The 17,375-nt window shown below is 37.4% G+C and overlaps 1 protein-coding gene across 1 annotated transcript in view; it reads left to right on the top strand.

Moving 5' to 3' along the window:
• The window catches only part of MACC1 (MET transcriptional regulator MACC1), a 97,998-nt gene extending 81,054 nt beyond the window's left edge, over window positions 1-16,944 (top strand). The window contains exon 8 of the mRNA XM_047850801.1: window positions 16,822-16,944. The gene's annotated coding sequence lies outside the window, so the exon portion shown is untranslated. The remainder of the gene's footprint in view (window positions 1-16,821) is intronic.
• The last annotated feature ends 431 nt before the right edge of the window (window positions 16,945-17,375 follow it).

Below are 17,375 nucleotides of genomic sequence, written 5' to 3'. Positions count from 1 at the left end.
TCCCTAACATATTTCCCTTTAACATTTCTTGTAAAGCTGGTTTAGTGGTCATGAATTCCTTTAAATTTTATTTGTCCAGGAACCTATTTACCTCTCCTTTTATTCTGAATGATGGCTTTGCTGAATGAAGTATTCTTGGCTACAGAATTTTTTCCTTTCAGCTCTTTGAATATATCATGCCACTGCCTTCTGGACTGCAAAGTTTCTTCTGGAAAATCAGCAGATAACCTTATGGAGTTTCCCTTGTTTGTAACTGGCTTTAAAAATGTTCTCTTTATCACTATTTTTTGCCATCTTAATTACTATGTATCTTGGTGTGCATCTCCTTGGGTTGACTTTGTTGAGGGATCTCTGTGCTTCCTGGATCTGGATTTCTCTTTACTTCCCCAGAAGATCTTCCATCTCTTGAAAGTAATGGCCTTATGAAAAAGAGGTTCTTTAGTGCTCTCCCTTGCAGTGTTCCCTGTTCACCAGAACCTGACACTTCAGGGGTGTTTGCTTGCTATGCGTGTTGCATGCATTTTGCTGTTATGGCTGAGCTGCTTTTTCCTTCAGTCCAGACATCTCCAGTGGCTTCTTTTGCCCATTGTAGGCAATGTTTGGTCTCTGTGGTATTAGCGGACCAGTCTGGGGATGCCTTGGGCTTCAATTGATTCAGACCAGGCATTTGCCAGAGATGCAGTAGCACCAAACTGTAAGGTACTCCCTCCGTATTGTCCCCTGAGAAGCTTTTTTGATGGGCAGGCCCTGCAGTCAGACCAGTTGTCTGCCTCCAGCCCACTGCTGGGACTTCCATCTGACTGGTGCATGTGGTTATTCTCCCTTCTCTCTGTGGTAGGAGTCACTTTGGAATGGTGATAGCCACTGTATGGAGTTGATTGCACACTTCCAGGTCCATGATGTCTGGCTCCAGTCAAGAGCATATTGCAGAGGGCAGGTGCACTGAAGTACTGCAAGAGACATGAGAGTTACAGCCTGGGAGAGGTGCTAGCAAGCTTTGTGTGCCCCAGATTCTCTATCTGAGGGACCCTGCAGTACCTGGACTGAAGCGGCCTGTCCATCTCTGTGGAAGCACAGCATAGCAGGGTGAGGCAGCAGGATGGCCGTGCTAACAATCTTTGGGCATGGTGGTTCCTCTGCGGGAGGGGCCCTGCAGCATGGAGAGTGAGGCAGGCTGTCTGGAGGGGGGGTTAGCTGAAGCACAGCATGGGAAAGGGTCATGGGGTGGCAGTGTTATCAAGTTGGGTATGGAGTTCAGCAGGTGGTCGTGTGTTTATGCTGGGGGGTGGGGGGAGGGAAATGGTGCCTATCAGTTCGTTTGTTTCTAGAGATTTCTCCAGAGTTTCTCCAGATTTCTAGGGAGTTCTCCAGAGATTTCTGTTCCTCTGGATAAGCTCTGAAATAAATCTCCCTCCCATATGCCCCAGGTGCCTTTCAAACTGTGTTTTTATGCTTTATCTCCACAGGCTGTTTGTTGTGCTTGATTTTTAAGGGTGGGGATTCAGTTTTCTCTCACCATCTCTCTCCTAGAGCTGAGCCTGTATTTTTCTTTTTTAAACTTGTTTTTTAATGTTTATTTATTTTTGAGAGAAAGAGCATGAGTAGGGAGGGGAAGAGAGAGGGGGAGAGGATTCGAAGCAGGCTCCGTGCTGATAGCAGAGAGCCCAATTTAGGGCTCAATCCCACAAACCATGAGATCATGACCTGAGCTGAAGTCAGATGCTCAACTGACGAAGCCACCCAGGTGCCCTTTTTTTTAATTCTAAGTTTTAAGTCTTGCTAGTTATAAGAACTCATGAAACTCAGCCCCTTTGGTTCTCAAAATCAAATGTCATGCGGATTTGTCTTCCTTGTGGGAGCTCCCTGGTGTGGGGGGATCTATTTCTCTCCCCTCTGTGTACCCTTGGCGTTCCCTCCTCCTGTGGACAGTCCTGTAGTTCACTTCCCAACTGCACCTCTGCCCTTCTTACCTTCTTGCATGTGGCCTCTTTTCTAAATTTAGTTGTAGAGATTTCCTACACTGGTGATTTACACTGGTACGAGTTTATCTAGTTGTATCTGTGGGATGAGTTGAGCTAGAGTCCTCCTACTATGCCATCATCCCCAGAAACTCCTCAAATGAATTTTAAGCAATCTTGCAATGATCATTTGAAAGTTATGCTTCCTTGTTTCTTGATCATAGGCAAATCTTAGATGTCTGAGAAATGATGGATGTTCCAGAGCCACAGAATTAGCAGAATTGTAGAGAGTTGACAGACCTAGGTCTGCATTATCCTTTTACCTCAGGCAAGATAAAGCACTAATTCTGCATATTAGAACTAATGAAAAATATTGGTATGGATAATACATACTTGTAATGTAAGAGAATTATGTAAGAGAATGTCCCTTGGGTTTTCTATGTTGTCACTAAAGGATCTGAGTGCTACAGATAATGTTTTTTTGACAGGTGGGCAATCTGAAGACAGTCTAAGAACAGACCATCATTGATGGGGACTGTGACATAAATCTGGACTCCTTTATTTACTTGTTTATTTTTTGTGTGAACATGGAGATGCCTGGGAAGACAAATGTCTCTTATTGCACAAACAAAAATATTAGAAGGCTTAGGTCACCCAGAAAGCACACTGAGCAAATCTGGGAAATGTGTCTTGAAGAACGTGGTGGGTGGGGAAGAAAGACAGGATATGGTGAACTCCTGAGGGGGCTAAATAGATCACTATTCCAAACAGGGATTTGAGAGGAAGCAGAAAAATCTCCAACTGGGAACTGCAATTTGAGAGGGAAGGCTAAAAAACTGTTCCCCAATTATCATTTTTTAGAGTCCTTTCACTGCAGTTAGTGTAAACAACCTTTCCCAGTTTGCCCAGGACTGAGGGATTTCCTGAGACTTGGCATTTTTATTGTTGAAACCAGGAAAGTCCCAGACAAACTGAGATAGTTTTTCACCCCAGGTACAAAATACGAAAGTCACTGATAAAAATAAAAGTGGCAACTGGGAAGGATGACACTTGAAATCATTGTCTAGCATTTTGTGCCATAGCTCAAATAATTACAATAGTTAATCCCATGGTAATGAAGGGACATGGGCTGTTTTTATAGGTGAAGAGAGTCATGAAAAGTAGCAAGAAGGATCAATGACTTGGAGACAGGCTGTTTTGTGAAAAAGGCAAAACTTAAATTGAACACAATGTGCAAAATTTGATAGGGAGAGATATGAGAACACATCTTGCTAATTAAAATTTCAGCTGGAGTTTTAAAAATTACAGAAAAAGTATTTGTTAAAGCAGTTATTTAGATTTATGAAGACCAGTATTAGGTGTATTCACCTGCACACTAAATTTAAAACATGGAGAAGGTATGAAAAGCTTTTAAATGTCTAAGTGTGATTTTTGCAGCATCGTTGGAAATCTTTTTTAGGGTTGCCTAGAACATGACAGTGACCTAACATGGACACAGTGATCAACCAGCCTATCAGTTAGCATTAAAGATCACTGATTTGTACCAAATCTGGTATCATATGCACGAACAATGATCCAAATAAATTTAAATGGGAATTGATTGCTTTAATTATGGCATTCTGCTGTATGTCACCCTCCTCTGCTTTGTCCCCTTTCTTTCTCTTCCTCTTCACCTTCCTCCTCCTCCTCTTTCCCCTCTTCTTTTTTTCTCATTGGCAAAAATAATGGAAGGAGGCCTATAATTCTTAATGAAGTAACTATTTCTGAGAAAACAATATTCATGTTGTTCTACCATATCTAAAGCACTATGCACAGCATGAGACATAAAGAAAATCTTTCCATTACTACATCACCTTCTATCAAGTGGCAGAGCTAAGCATGTAAACAAATAATTATAAACATGGCAGAAAAAAAAAGCTTTGGTCAGCAGTTGAGTTTACATGTAGAAAGTCATTGAATGGATACTTATTATTTTAAAGGACTTACAAAACATATTAGACATGAAAAGTAGTGAGATCTGTTGTCATCAGTCCTGCAGTTCAGTCTTGCCGCTTCCCTTATGGTTTTGTGGCAAACAGCAGACGTGCTTGTGTTAACCATAAGTTGTTACTTATTATATTTACATTTAGTCTGATTCAAAGCTCATTTGACAGTTAATTTCAACTATTGCACATAGTAAAAACAGTGAACTTGAAGACTTTTTTCTGTTTGGACTACCTACTTCTTAAATTCCATTTTTCTATGTCCTGGGAATGCAAAGTACAATTGACCAGCTCTCCTGCCTTCCCAGCCCTATTTGTATATTGATAGTGTCTGTTATTTTGGAGCAAAAAACACCTTTAAATGGAAAGTTTCTAAAATCTTACACAAGGTTCCTTATTAAATATTACAGTGACAACTACATTAATGCACTCCTTGACTCCTAGATGCAAAGGGCACTTGGAACACTACATTTAAAGCTCTCGGTAAATTCAGGAATCTATCTGTAAGTCCTGACTCAACAGAATTAACTCAAGTTTGCGGGCAGGGCTCTTACATTAATAAAGGAGATTGTATTTCCAAAACATTCCACTGTTTAAAAGAGTTTTAGAAAAGCTACAATCCTGACTATTTAAATAGTGCTCAAGTAGAAATAATTCTGTGACAAAGTACTTTGTACAGGAAATAGACCTTGAGAGAGGCCTAGTTATAATTAACTGTGAAGATGTGACTTTGACAGTTGTTCCTATGTTTAGGAAAAAAACTAAACATTTTAATGATTGGGATATAAAATATAAATAGTTTCTGGATATTAGATAAGGTAGTTGGAAAGAATCCCTGGAACAAGGGATTTGATATATCTCTCTAAAACACTCTACCAAATAAAATTATAGACTATCAAAGCATATCTGCGACAGGGTTATCTAAAGTTATATATTATATAGGAATAGTTATAATCATATAATATCACGATTTCTAAGATGGTTGGAGAAACTTACCGGTGAAGCAATTTGAGTGAATATCAGTCACATTTATATTGGGTATAATTATCAGAATCAGTTGACCCAGGAAATATATAGTAGCTTAATGGACAGATCAGTGCATAGATCAGAATATCTTAAAATTGAAAGAAACCCACTGTATGATCATCCAGATTCTATTTCATCAGCCTCAACACTGAAAAACTCACCACTAAAAAGGCAGGTCATTCTGCTTTTGATCATTTTTCCTTTTATGAATAAAGTCTGTCTATGCTTAAGCACAAAGCTACCTTTTGAACACCATTAATGAATTCATTCATTCATATATTCATTCATTCATCATTTAATAAATAGTGAGTGCCTGATCTGTGGCATAAGTACAGGGGATAAAATGATAAATGAGACATCTTTCCTGCTCTCATGGATCTTGCAGTCAATGGGAGAAGCCTTTTTCACCAGGACCATTCTATATTTACTTCTTTCAGACATTTGAGACAACTACACTTCCTTAAATTTAACACATTTCCTCATTAGGCTACATACCCATCGGCTATCTCATTTCAGATAAATTCCAGATTTTCCCCTTCATTTGTCACTCTTACTGTGGTTTGCCCATGCTCTTCTTCAAATATGCTCAGTACTAAACCCAGTCTTGGGGAGGCCTGTCCAGAGTATGCTAATGTATTCAGTCATTCATTCAGAACAGTTATTTAGCACCTGTCATATGTAAGGCAAATGTGAATATGACCATAATTTCTGTCTTCAAGAAGTTCATGTTCTAAAAGAAATTCCAGAATGTGCAAACAACAGCTTCTCTAATACAGTCTCATTAATTCTGCCTGTGCCCTGCAGATAAGGAAGTGGATGTTCAGAGGCTTATGATTTAACTCTTCTTGTGTTAGATTTAGGGATTGTGGTTCCAGATCCAGGCCCAAATACAGTAAAATTCACTGAGAGTTAAACCAGTAATCTGCAACTGAAGAACTGAGAAATACTGCAAGCTACAAAATAATGAGTTTCTTTAGATATAAAATGGAACATAAACTTCTTCAGGGTTGTAGTAAGTTATAGAAAACCCAGAGATTTCTAATAGTATTAATTTGAAAATAGAAGAGTATAAATAAATGTTTTTAATAAGAGTCAAATAACCTTATATGTTGCCACCACTATGAAATATTATTTTGTTTTTCTTTTCTCTTCTTCCTCTCAACTAATGACAGCTTCTGAGGCTGGAACATAGCCTATCCATGATATCTTGGATATAAATCTCCCTCCTCTGTTCTAGTCTCTGTAAATGGGAGGACATTTCCTGCCCACTGTGTCTTCTGTGTTAAGGCTTTTTATTTTGAGAATATTTCATATTTGTGCTACAAAGAGAATTAGTGAGCAAAGTGGCTTTGCTAATTTGTCCACTCATACACCTAGTCATATTATTTCATTTATTCATTAAATTTTAAAAATAAATTTTGTACCTGGTTCATATTTGGAACTCAGTTAACTTGAATGGAATGAGTGAATGAATGGGTGAGGATCTGGTTGACTCACCCACAGTAGATTAAGATCCATCTGCTTAATAAGGCAGGAACAGCACTTGGGTTTTTTTGCAGCCTCGCAAAGCTTTAAGTCTGCGATGGGGAAATGATGCCAACAGTATCAGGGTTATTGCAGAGTACCAGTCCTGTGGGGGACAGGGTGGCAATAATTATGACTTGATCCTGTGCTTCTCAAGTGACCAGCAAGTGTCATAGTGTTATGCCCTAACAAAGCCAGGGCCAACAGGAATATATTTGATGAATGTTAATGTACCTTTAGACCTTTCTTATGATAATTTTAAAGATACCTTATTTTTGCTGCATAACATTAGGTATCAGTATTGATTGATCTGTGCCTATGCCTTACTTGTTATTAAATATTGTAAATATCACCCCTGCCACCATGAGATCAGCTTTCAGTTCAGACATCATTTGGAAATGATTCTTCCCAATGAGGGGTTTATAGTGATCCTCCAGTATTCCCAATATGATAGAAAAAAGCACAGGTGCTTGGGTTGGTGAACAGTATTGCTGAGTTGAGAAAAAGTAGGTGTCATTTCCGAGGCAATAAATATGTAGGCAGCCAAGGTTTTAAAAGATGAAAATGCTTATAGACATTTATTACTAAATGTTGTTCTTGTGTACATTTTGGAGAGCTATATAAGCAGAGATTCAGAAGTAAGGATCCAGACACTGAGAAGAGATCAATCCCCAAATAGAAAATAATAGCATAGAAAATAGAAACTAGATGAAGAGGAATTCAGGCAGAATGAAAACAGAAACTTACCTTGGCTACTGGTTAGCACTGGTACCTTAATAAGAAGGAACTGGAAACTGCAAAGTCATTTCAGAAACCAGACATAAGCAGTTACAAGGATTTTTTAATGCAAATTTAACTGTATAGTACAGTGAGTATGGTAGGATAAGTTTTCTGAACCTGCTAAAAAACCAATTTAGGAAACTTCTTAGAATGTGTTGTATATCAAAGTTTAAGTAATACAAGTGGGGTTGTTTTATCAGTGGAAATCACAGTGAAGAAGTTGATAGTCACATTCTGTACAATGATACCTAGAAGATCTGACGGCAAGAGGTTACTTTTCATGGGAATTTCTGATTATCTTTTAGACAGTGTGCCTGAGACCAGACTATGTAAAGCTTGTTTCTTAATGCTCAGGATTTAAAGCTGCTGGGCTCCTATCTGTCACAGGAATCCATGATATAAAGGAAAACTAACAAGCCATGTGCAAAGCCAAAAGAACAGGCAGTTCTTGGTATAGGACAAAACAGAAACTTGGATCTGTAGTTGAGGGTGTTTGAGAACTCAAGACCTCAAGTGATGCTTTCTTTTGACTGCAGAGGAGGTCATTTGGTATACTCAAAGTGTCCAGGACTTATATTCTTTGCTTTATATTAGTTAGCTGGGGATGCCATAACATAATACCACTACAGACTGGATGGCTTAAGCATCAAGAATGTATTTCCTTACAGTTCTGGAAATTGGAAGTCCAAGATTGAGGTGCTAGCAAGTTGGCTTCTCCTGAGACCTCTTTCCTTGGCTGTCACTGGCCTCCCTCTTGCTGCCTCTTCACATGATCATCTCTCTGATACCCATGGTGTCCCTTTCTCTTCTTGTTAGGACATAGTCATATTGAACTTGGGCTGCTTCCTAAGGGCCTCATTTTAACTAAATTATCTCTTTAAAAATCTTTTCTCCAAATACAGCTATATTTTGAGGTATGGGGCAATGGGACTTCAACATATGAATTTTGAGGAGGACACAATTTAACCCATAACATTGTCATATATGGCATTCAAGACACAAATATAAATAGAGTAGAGAAGATATGTTTAAGTCCCAGACACTGTGTAGAGTTTGTATGGAGTGAGAGAACATTCTGTGGGTGCCAGTGTGTGTATGTGGCTAAGAGAATGAACATTTATTATGGCCCACACCATATTCCATGCCTTCTATCAGAGACATGTGGCTGGGGTTACAGTAGCAAAACAGAATTGCCAGTTTCAACTGTAGATTATTATAGTCTCACCTAATATTTTGCTATCTTAATGCAGTTTGGAATCATAAAATTGTCCAGATATTACAGATACCTAGGTTGATTTGCCCTAATTTAAATATTTCATAAAAATGTCCACAGCCAAGTGGACCTTATCAGAGGGTAGGCAGGCCCCTCTAGGGAACACTCTTCCCAGTGTGTTTACCTCCTTGATTTGACATTCCAAAAAGCATGTCTATATGTAGCTTTTTGTCTCAGTAGTCTATAATTATACATGTGAAGATAATAGAAAATTAGAAAGAAGAGTAGTCTTCGGTCTTAAATATCACTTTTTCTTTAACCTTTTGTTGTGAACATCAAATAAGGGAATGTAAACAAAATTGATTTGTAGAGGTATTAAGTGATATCTTCAAATAATTCTTTTATAGGAAGTTTGTCCCACTGCCACCCTGTGGTGGTGCTTCTGGCATTTATCTAGTATTTGGGTGAGAGACCAGCATTCTTATTGGTCTAACTTTCAGAGTTTCTCATTAATATTTTTGTCTATTATAAAAACAATATCCTACATTTTATATGGTATGACAGTTGAGTCCTAGAGAAATATCACTCAAGAAGCCACTGAGTTATTAAAATTACTTATAATTGCTTATGCTTTAGTCATACAACAACAGGTATGGGAAATTAGAAATTTGTGTCAAAAGGACGATGCCTTGAGGAGTTTTCTCAGACTAAACGCATGAATAATGCAGCAAGTAAGAAATGCAAAATAATTTGTCAAAAGGAAGACATTTGCAAGAGAGTTCCTGAGGCATGTGGGGGACTTTTAGGAGATTTTGTTGGGTGGCAAGGTTTCCAGGGAAAGGAAGAGAAAGAGTAGTTCTTGCCAGGGCTATAACTCTTAACTGGGCTGAGAAGTGATACAGAGCTTTTGTAAACACAGGAAATTAAGGCAGGTGGGCAGGAGTATTGGAGAGACAGCCAAAGGGAAAGAAGCCTAAGTAGGGGCTGACTAGGACTGGGATCCCAGAGTATTTGGAATTCTCCACCCTTCTTGGTGGATGTCCCTTATTCTAGAGTCTCTCACGATGTTTTACAGCTTGGTTCCTTATATATAATACTTGACATTGTTGTACCTCCACTCCAATTTTATTATGTCAATTTCTCATTTTCTTTAAGAAGTATACCACTAAATCAAAATTACAAATACATAATTTAAGATACACAATAGCCTTTGCCTTACGGGAATCTGCTATTTAAATATGTGTTTCCTTCATAATCATATCTTTTGCTTACACCTGTCATATGCCTTCACACCTAAGGGTATAATTTATGTACCTAAAGACAATACCTTCTAACTAAAAGCTAAAACAAAAACATGATGTTGCGTGAAGAAAATACAGTTAAAAGGAATTTAAACGATATGTAGCCCTTCATATACATTTTTAAGTATATAAAATTATTGTATGTTATCTATGATTACATGCATACCTATGTAGTAATTGGGCATAAGACCTGTCTAGGGGAAATGCATGCAGTTTCAGAAAAGCAATCACATTTAGAGAAAAGAAGAAACAGATTAGTAGTGGGGCATGGGCTGTTTCTATTACATTTTTGTTTAATGGAGCTTTGAACCAGGTACAGCAAAAATTAACATGCATTTAATGTAGTTATTTTTGCATATGGATGTTTGTATGAACAATACATCCTGTGCTCTTTCTCATGTTTGAAATACCTGGTAAGCCAAACTAAATTTAAAAATTAAAACAAATTAACAACAACAAAAAAAGCCTAACCCCTATTTTTCTGCTAGGAAAAATTTTCAGCAGACTTCCTCACCAAGCAAAATCTTAAATCATTCACCACTCTTCTCTTAACTAACCTCTCTACTTAATAGTTGAGAACTATGCTTTCATCCAACATTAAGTGGCAAGGATGCTACCTTTAAAACAATTAGTTATGTATTCGTTTTATAAAAGATAAGTCATATGCAAAGATAACTGAGTGTGCAAGGGACCAAGAAACTTTGAGATTGCCAAAGTTTTCCTCTAACACATTAAAATTGCACACAAGTTACATATATGGATTGCCTCTCATACAGGGAGATGGGTCGTAGTGAAGAACTCTGAGCTTAGGACTAGGAAACTGGTCTCTAGCTTAGTTCTGACATTTAATAGTAGTTTAACCATATGCAAGTTAGTTGCCCCCTCTGGGTCTTCACCTCTTCCTTTATAAATTGAAGACTTGAAATTCTTTCTAGCTCTGGGTCCTCTCCATAGGTGGCAAAGTGGCAGAGATAAGTTAAAGAAGTAGGTTCTGGGATGAGACTGGACCAGACTGTCATCCTTTCCTTATAGGGTACTTATGAGAACTGAGTAGCAGAATACAAGCATAGATCTCAGAACTGGATTACATTTGCTATTTTACATAACTATTTCATATTTGAAGTACCTGGCAAATATAGAAGGGCTCAGCTCTTTATTACTGTGATAAAATGCTGTGACTCTGTAGGCTGAGAACCATGCTAGGCTTGTGAAAACTTATGATACCAAATGTTTTGGTTTATCACATGTAAAGTACTTTCACACTATTGCATTGCATCCCAGAGTGAAAAGACATATATGCTCTGGTCCTGGGCATTCAGGATTTAACAATGTAGTTGAGATATAAGAAGTAAAGTACATGGGGTAATTACTAGTTCATATAAGGCTCTATGCAATAAAGAGCTAGATGGTGAGGTTCACAACCAATCTAGAGGAGATTGGGATGAGATACACCAGTGTTGGAGTTGAGCTGGAATAAAAATGATTCCATAACTATCATGGGAACCTAGCTAAATCTCAGAGTCCATTATTATCTTAGGCATCTTTTCAGGCATTGTCAATGCTAATTAACAGACTGGAATAACAAAATCCTGAGTGCTTTCCTCCCTGACAGGGAGGGTTCTGGGAAGACTCTGACTTAATTATTTACAACTTGAGGCATGGATTGATAGCTTCTTTCTTAAGCTAAGAAGTTTACATGCCAAAATCTACATTCCCTCATTTAAAAGTATGAATTCCATTTGTTCTAAGGCTCAAATACTCTTTCTAAATAAGCTATTTACTTTTTAATCTTTTCTGCCAGGAATCCTTCTGCATGCTCATTACTGATCTCCTGCTCAACACAGCAAGGCATTTGGTCTTATGCTTGTTAGTTTGAACCAGGAGGATAATTCAGTCTTCACAAAAGGAAGAAATAAGCCTTGAGCAGAGACTTATTGCCCACCATTGTTGTCTAGAATGGTTAATTCCTTCCTCCCTCTTAGGAAGGCAGCTGTCCTTAGAGAGCTAGCCATTAAGTCCCTGTAGGAATCAGGATCTAGAAGAGTTTATCCTGAGTCTCTCTGACTGACAGTGCAATGTGGTGAACTACTGTAAAACAAGGTTCACAGGCAGGTGGATCTGGGTTGACCTCTCTCCTACAAGTTACTGAGCGTATTTTAGTAAATTACTTATCTTCTCTAAGACTATATTCTTATTTGTAAAATAGTAACAAAAAACTAGCTCTGACTTATTGGATTATTGTGAAGATTGACAAGATAATTCTTGTAAAGTGCTTAGGTGCTTAGCAAAGTAACTAATCAAAAAGGGTTATCTATCTGCATGATACGTAGAATTAAAAATATCCATATTAGTTCCCATTGCCTTGCTCTTTCCTAAAGTAAAAGTAAACCACAACATTTCAAAATAGTGAATTTGTGTTTTACTTTTATTCTTTAGAAAATGGAAAGAAGAAATTCACATCTCAAATAATTGATATGAAAACCCAAGACTTTAATCAAGAGACAGAAGACTATTATGAGCAGAATAGCGCCACACTGTTCTTTTTATATGGCCCAAGGCATTTAAAGAGGTGTTTGTTTCCCCAGTCCATACTCTGTTTTCCACATTTCTAAATTGTTTTAATGTTTTATTTATTTTTAAGACAGAGAGACAGAGCTTGAGCAGGGGAGGGGCAGAGAGAGAGGGAGACACAGAATCTGAAGCAGGCTCCAGGCTCTGAGCTGTCAGCACAGAGCCCAATGCGGGGCTCGAACTCACAAACTGTGAGATCATGACCTGAGCCGAAGTTGGATGCTTAACCAACTGAGCCACCCAGGCGACCCTGTTTTCCACATTTATTAACATTTTATATCTGTGAGGATCACAACTTCCCTTTGCTAATACCTTTGAACATGTCCTTCCATCAAAGTTTTTGTTTCTCTTTGTTTTATAGTTACTCATATTCTCATGTTATTCGGTGTAAAAAGATTTTGAACGAAGAGGCTTTTCATTGAGCTGAGTCAGATAATCTCAGAAATCTGACTTAGAACCCAAACCGAGTTGTTGTGTTCCTTTTGTCCCATACTAATCCTTTTATTCACTTAATTTGGCTCCCTAGTCCATAAAACTAACCAAATCTTTGAAACTCTTATATCGCCTCTTTTGTGCTGCTTTTCACAAGGAAGTACAAACAAGCGGTACTATTTTTGACAGAAAAGAAGATACACAGAACTGATAACAACTTCTGTTTTTACCCTGTGGTCCTCTCTGTATTCTTAGTGTGGCTTTGGTCTCAGAAGAGTAGTGGCTAAAAGTGGCTCTTCCAAGAATGGCCCCAAGCGTCTGATATCTTCCATTAGTTATAGCATTTCTGGAACTCAAGTATTTTCTTGTGTTATCCTTCCTTGGCTTACACAAACACAAAATATCCAGACCTCTTCCTGAAATGACTGTGATGAACCGTATGTGGCTAAGGAGAGTAAGGATATTAATTGTGTTCTCTCTAATGTTATTACCTAAAGGTAATGGAAATGGATTCCACAAGTGATCTTTAATTTTACCAATGCCTCTTTTCTATGTAACTACTTACCTTAATGAGAGAAATAGCTAAAGTTTATCAATCATGGACTGCATGACAGACGTTGATAGTAAATGACTTAATATGTGCATATTACCTACCTGTGAGGTAGGTATTGTTATCATATGTGCTTTAACAATGAGGACACTAAAACTCAGAGAAGTAAATAACTCATGATCACACAGCTGGTAAGGTTAAGTGATAGGCCCTGGAGTAAAAAATTAGTCTTCAGACTCCAGCAGACCACATTTTAGAGAATGTTCTTATAAAAAGCTGCAGTTTGTCCAAGGATGCTGTTGTTCCCAGATTCCATTTGGATTTTGTGGACAAGATAGCTTTGAAAAAGGAACACCCACCCAGATTCAGGATCCATTTTGAACAGCTTTGTCTCAGCTAGTTACTTGAGTGTTTCTCATATGCAATGAGGCTCCCAAGTATCTTTCAACCCCAGATGGCTATGGGGATATTAGGAAAAGCACAAATGATATTAGGCTATTGATTAAAGACCTATTATAAGAATATTATTTCCTGAATTTATTATAAATTTCCCAGGCATGTACTACATATGTTTGCTATTTTAATTCTTTTTTTTTTAAGTTTCAATCTTTTAGGAGGAGAAATAGCAAGTTGTTACAGAGGATATGTATTTTCACTCTTTTTCAATGCATATATTTCATCATGTATATAAAAAGACAGATTAAATGGTATGGGGGGAATGTGAAAAAAAGAACTATAAGAAGAACCTTAAATAACAGAAATGTGTTATGTGTAGGCAGGTCACAATGGAGAAATGAAAAAGGAGAGTGTGAATCAGAAATATTTAGTGGAAACTCACTTTTCACCCCTACTTGGTAATAGACAATGAAATGAATGGGTTTTTCTAGTTATAGCTCAGGAGGAACTAATTGAGTAGTGATATCATTCATCCCATAAGGAAATACTAGTTAATGCTAAGAGAGAAAGTGACCCTCTCTGTCATTGAAAACATTTTCTCCTTTTTTTTGTGACATAATGCAAGACCCCTGTGGATTTTTTTATAGAAGTATGCATTAATGAAAACAAAAGTTTTTCCCCCCAAATTTTGTGTGGGAAATGTGCAGGGGCATAAAATGTTCTTCTGAATTACCCTTTCTCTCAATTGAGTTAATTATCATTCATTCTTACAATCGCATGGACTCAATATCTCCCAAGACACATGAAGTCCCTATATTGTGATTTTCTTGCCTCTGTAGTCTTACAGGTATTTATATCTTAAAACAGCAAAGATTTTAGAATAAACCTTAAACTTAAACTGCTATTATATATGGAAACTTGCAGCTAGGATCTCTTTTTATTTATTTTAACTTTTTTAAAAGTAATCTCTATGCCCAGTATGGAGCTTAAACTCAGGACTCTGGGACCCAGAGTCACATGCTCAGGCTCTGTCAACTGAGCCAGCCAGTCCCTCGCCCAAGATCTCTTTTAAATACAAACATCATGTATTGGTATAACTGAGGATAAAAACCTGTGACTGACATATAAATATATTTTCTCTTTGAAAAATTATTGTCAAAATTCAGTGCAATTAGGACAGAAATATATGGCCATCGGTAAGTTGGAATCTTTCAATAGAATAGAACAACTTTGTTCTTACATGTTAAAATTTCCAAATAAAGTAATACTGTCCTTACCTAGATTATGCAATATTCCATGTAAATGTAATCCTTTTAGATGAGAGTACTATTCTTTATGTACCATCCTTTCATGATTTTTAAACAATTTATCCCACAGTCTTTCTAAGATGTGTTACAACATTTCCTACCAATATATACTAATTATACACTAAAAATAACGTATTTCTGAATGATGTAGGTTACTCTATTGCATTCCATAAAACTGTATAAGAGTTTTAAACTTTTCTGGTCTTTTCCTTTAGCTTTGTCCAGCTTTTCATATTTTAACTTTTGCTGATAACCAGGGCTTCTCTATCAGCCTACTTCTTTTGTCAAAGTTGCTATTACTAATCTGTTGTAAACACAGAAGCCGGATAATAGGTCTTGTATGAAGTTGGATTTAACAGGCTCTAAGTTAGACCTCCCTTGGGTCTTTGTAACACTGATTCTAGCTTATTTGGGGACCTGTTTAATTTTATCTCAGATTCTGGTCAATATCCTGGAGGGTTGACATTTCCAGATATGTGACCTCTGATTCAGTTAGAGAAATGAAGAGCTTTAGGTAGGGTCCCCAGGCAGTCCAAGCAACATGAAGAGAGACAGGGGTGGTCACTGAAGATATGGTGAGTTTTGAAAACTGCAAGTAGTTTAGTAAGTCTGCAACCTCAGCTATAAGGAAAAGAAGGAATGTGGGACATGGCAACAAGTGACAAGGAATGGAATTATAAGCAAGGGCTAAATAACAACAGCTCTTATATTTCATACTAAGGCATTTTAACTTCAACAGTGAGGTGTGAAATGGCATGGAAGTGTTTTAGAAAAGGCAACATCATGGTCATGTTTGCACGTTAGGAGGTCACTATGTCACTGAGAAGGGTTGCTATAAATGACTAAGGAAATAATGTTAATATTATGTATTGCATTAGCTGGCACCATTTGATTCAACAGCTGGGATAGTGGAAGAGGGTTGTGTTTAGCCCTTGTTTATAGTATGACTTATTTTTATATCTAAAGTTTTTTAAAACTATGCAAACTTAAGCTAAGACTCAAATGTGACAGTAATAGGTTGACTACTTCCTGCAAGGGACATAGAGAAAAGAATCACTTATATTCTTTATGGCTTCTTCAGAGAATTCCAGAATACTCTGGTATGTATATTTTTGGCATCTGGTATATAGTAATGAAGCCTGGAAAAAGGTCTAGAATACCCTCCTCTATGTAATGCATTCTAACTGAGGAAGAATGCAAAAGATGACATGTAGAAAATTGAGTTGAATGAAAATATCATGAAATGCCAGTTACCAAATTATTAATAATTTTTTATCATTATTACCTTACATATGTAATAACCATTATTTTCACATTTAAGTGATAAAAGAGGTGTCAGGAAGGATAGGTGCCTTGCTCAAGAAGTAAGTAGTAAAGATGAACATACAAATACGTCTTTACTTAAAGTTGTGTGAAGATTTGGTCATAAGAGACGAGTTTTTTTTTTCTCTTGTACTGGTCAAAGACTCTAACCCCGAGTATACCAAAATGTCTGCTCTAGGAAACTGGAATGGAACCATGAGAAATATTCTGCTATGCTGTCATGAACACAATAATAATAATAACAATAACAACATGATGATTACGATGGTAGTGGTGATAAGGATGATGGTTATACAATTTCCCTCACTGGCTGTTGTGTCCTTTTGTTATCTGTTACGGAAACATTCTAATAAATAAAGTGTAGGGGGAGTGAAATATATGAAGTTGATTTCAGTTTGCTTATTATTTAAGGAGCTAGATGAAATCATTAAATTCTGTCCTTTAATTTTATTGATTAGGAAATGAAAGCTCAGAAGAGGTAGAAGACAACTTAGCTGGACATAGAATTTCAAAGCATCCTGCTTCATACACTTTACACTTCAGTACAAATTTCTCATATATTGAGTGTCCCTCAAAATAACTGGTCTTGTGGGGCTCAGTCCCTAACTTCATAAGGAAGGTAAGGGGGAATATGATGGAAGTGGCTTAACACTACTGAAATCTATCCCTAGGTTAATTGCTTCCTTGACTCTACTCAGCAGATGTCCATCCTGAGGTAGGTATAATCACTTCTCTTTAGGAGGGCAGAGAGTGTAGAGGCTTCTGCTAATCAACTCCCCAGAGTGATGAGGAGGCATAGATAAATCACCTAGGATTTACAGGTCTGTGCCTCATATTTTATCACTTATATGTTTATTTAGATGACTTCAGAATTGAGCTGGGTATCATTAAATCCAGTTGAACACCATGTAAGTTTGATCACCCCATGGTACCAGTATCTTGTGGCAATGTCCTAGGCTTAGATTTTGCAATATTGGTGTCATTAATCTGCTACAGAAATATCTAATTTAGC

The sequence above is a fragment of the Prionailurus viverrinus genome, chromosome A2 (genome assembly GCF_022837055.1).
Source record: "Prionailurus viverrinus isolate Anna chromosome A2, UM_Priviv_1.0, whole genome shotgun sequence".
NCBI classification, from domain to species: Eukaryota; Metazoa; Chordata; class Mammalia; order Carnivora; family Felidae; genus Prionailurus; species Prionailurus viverrinus.
The sequence above is the reverse complement of the archived record's forward strand: the minus strand, read 5'-3'. Positions and strand labels throughout refer to the sequence as shown.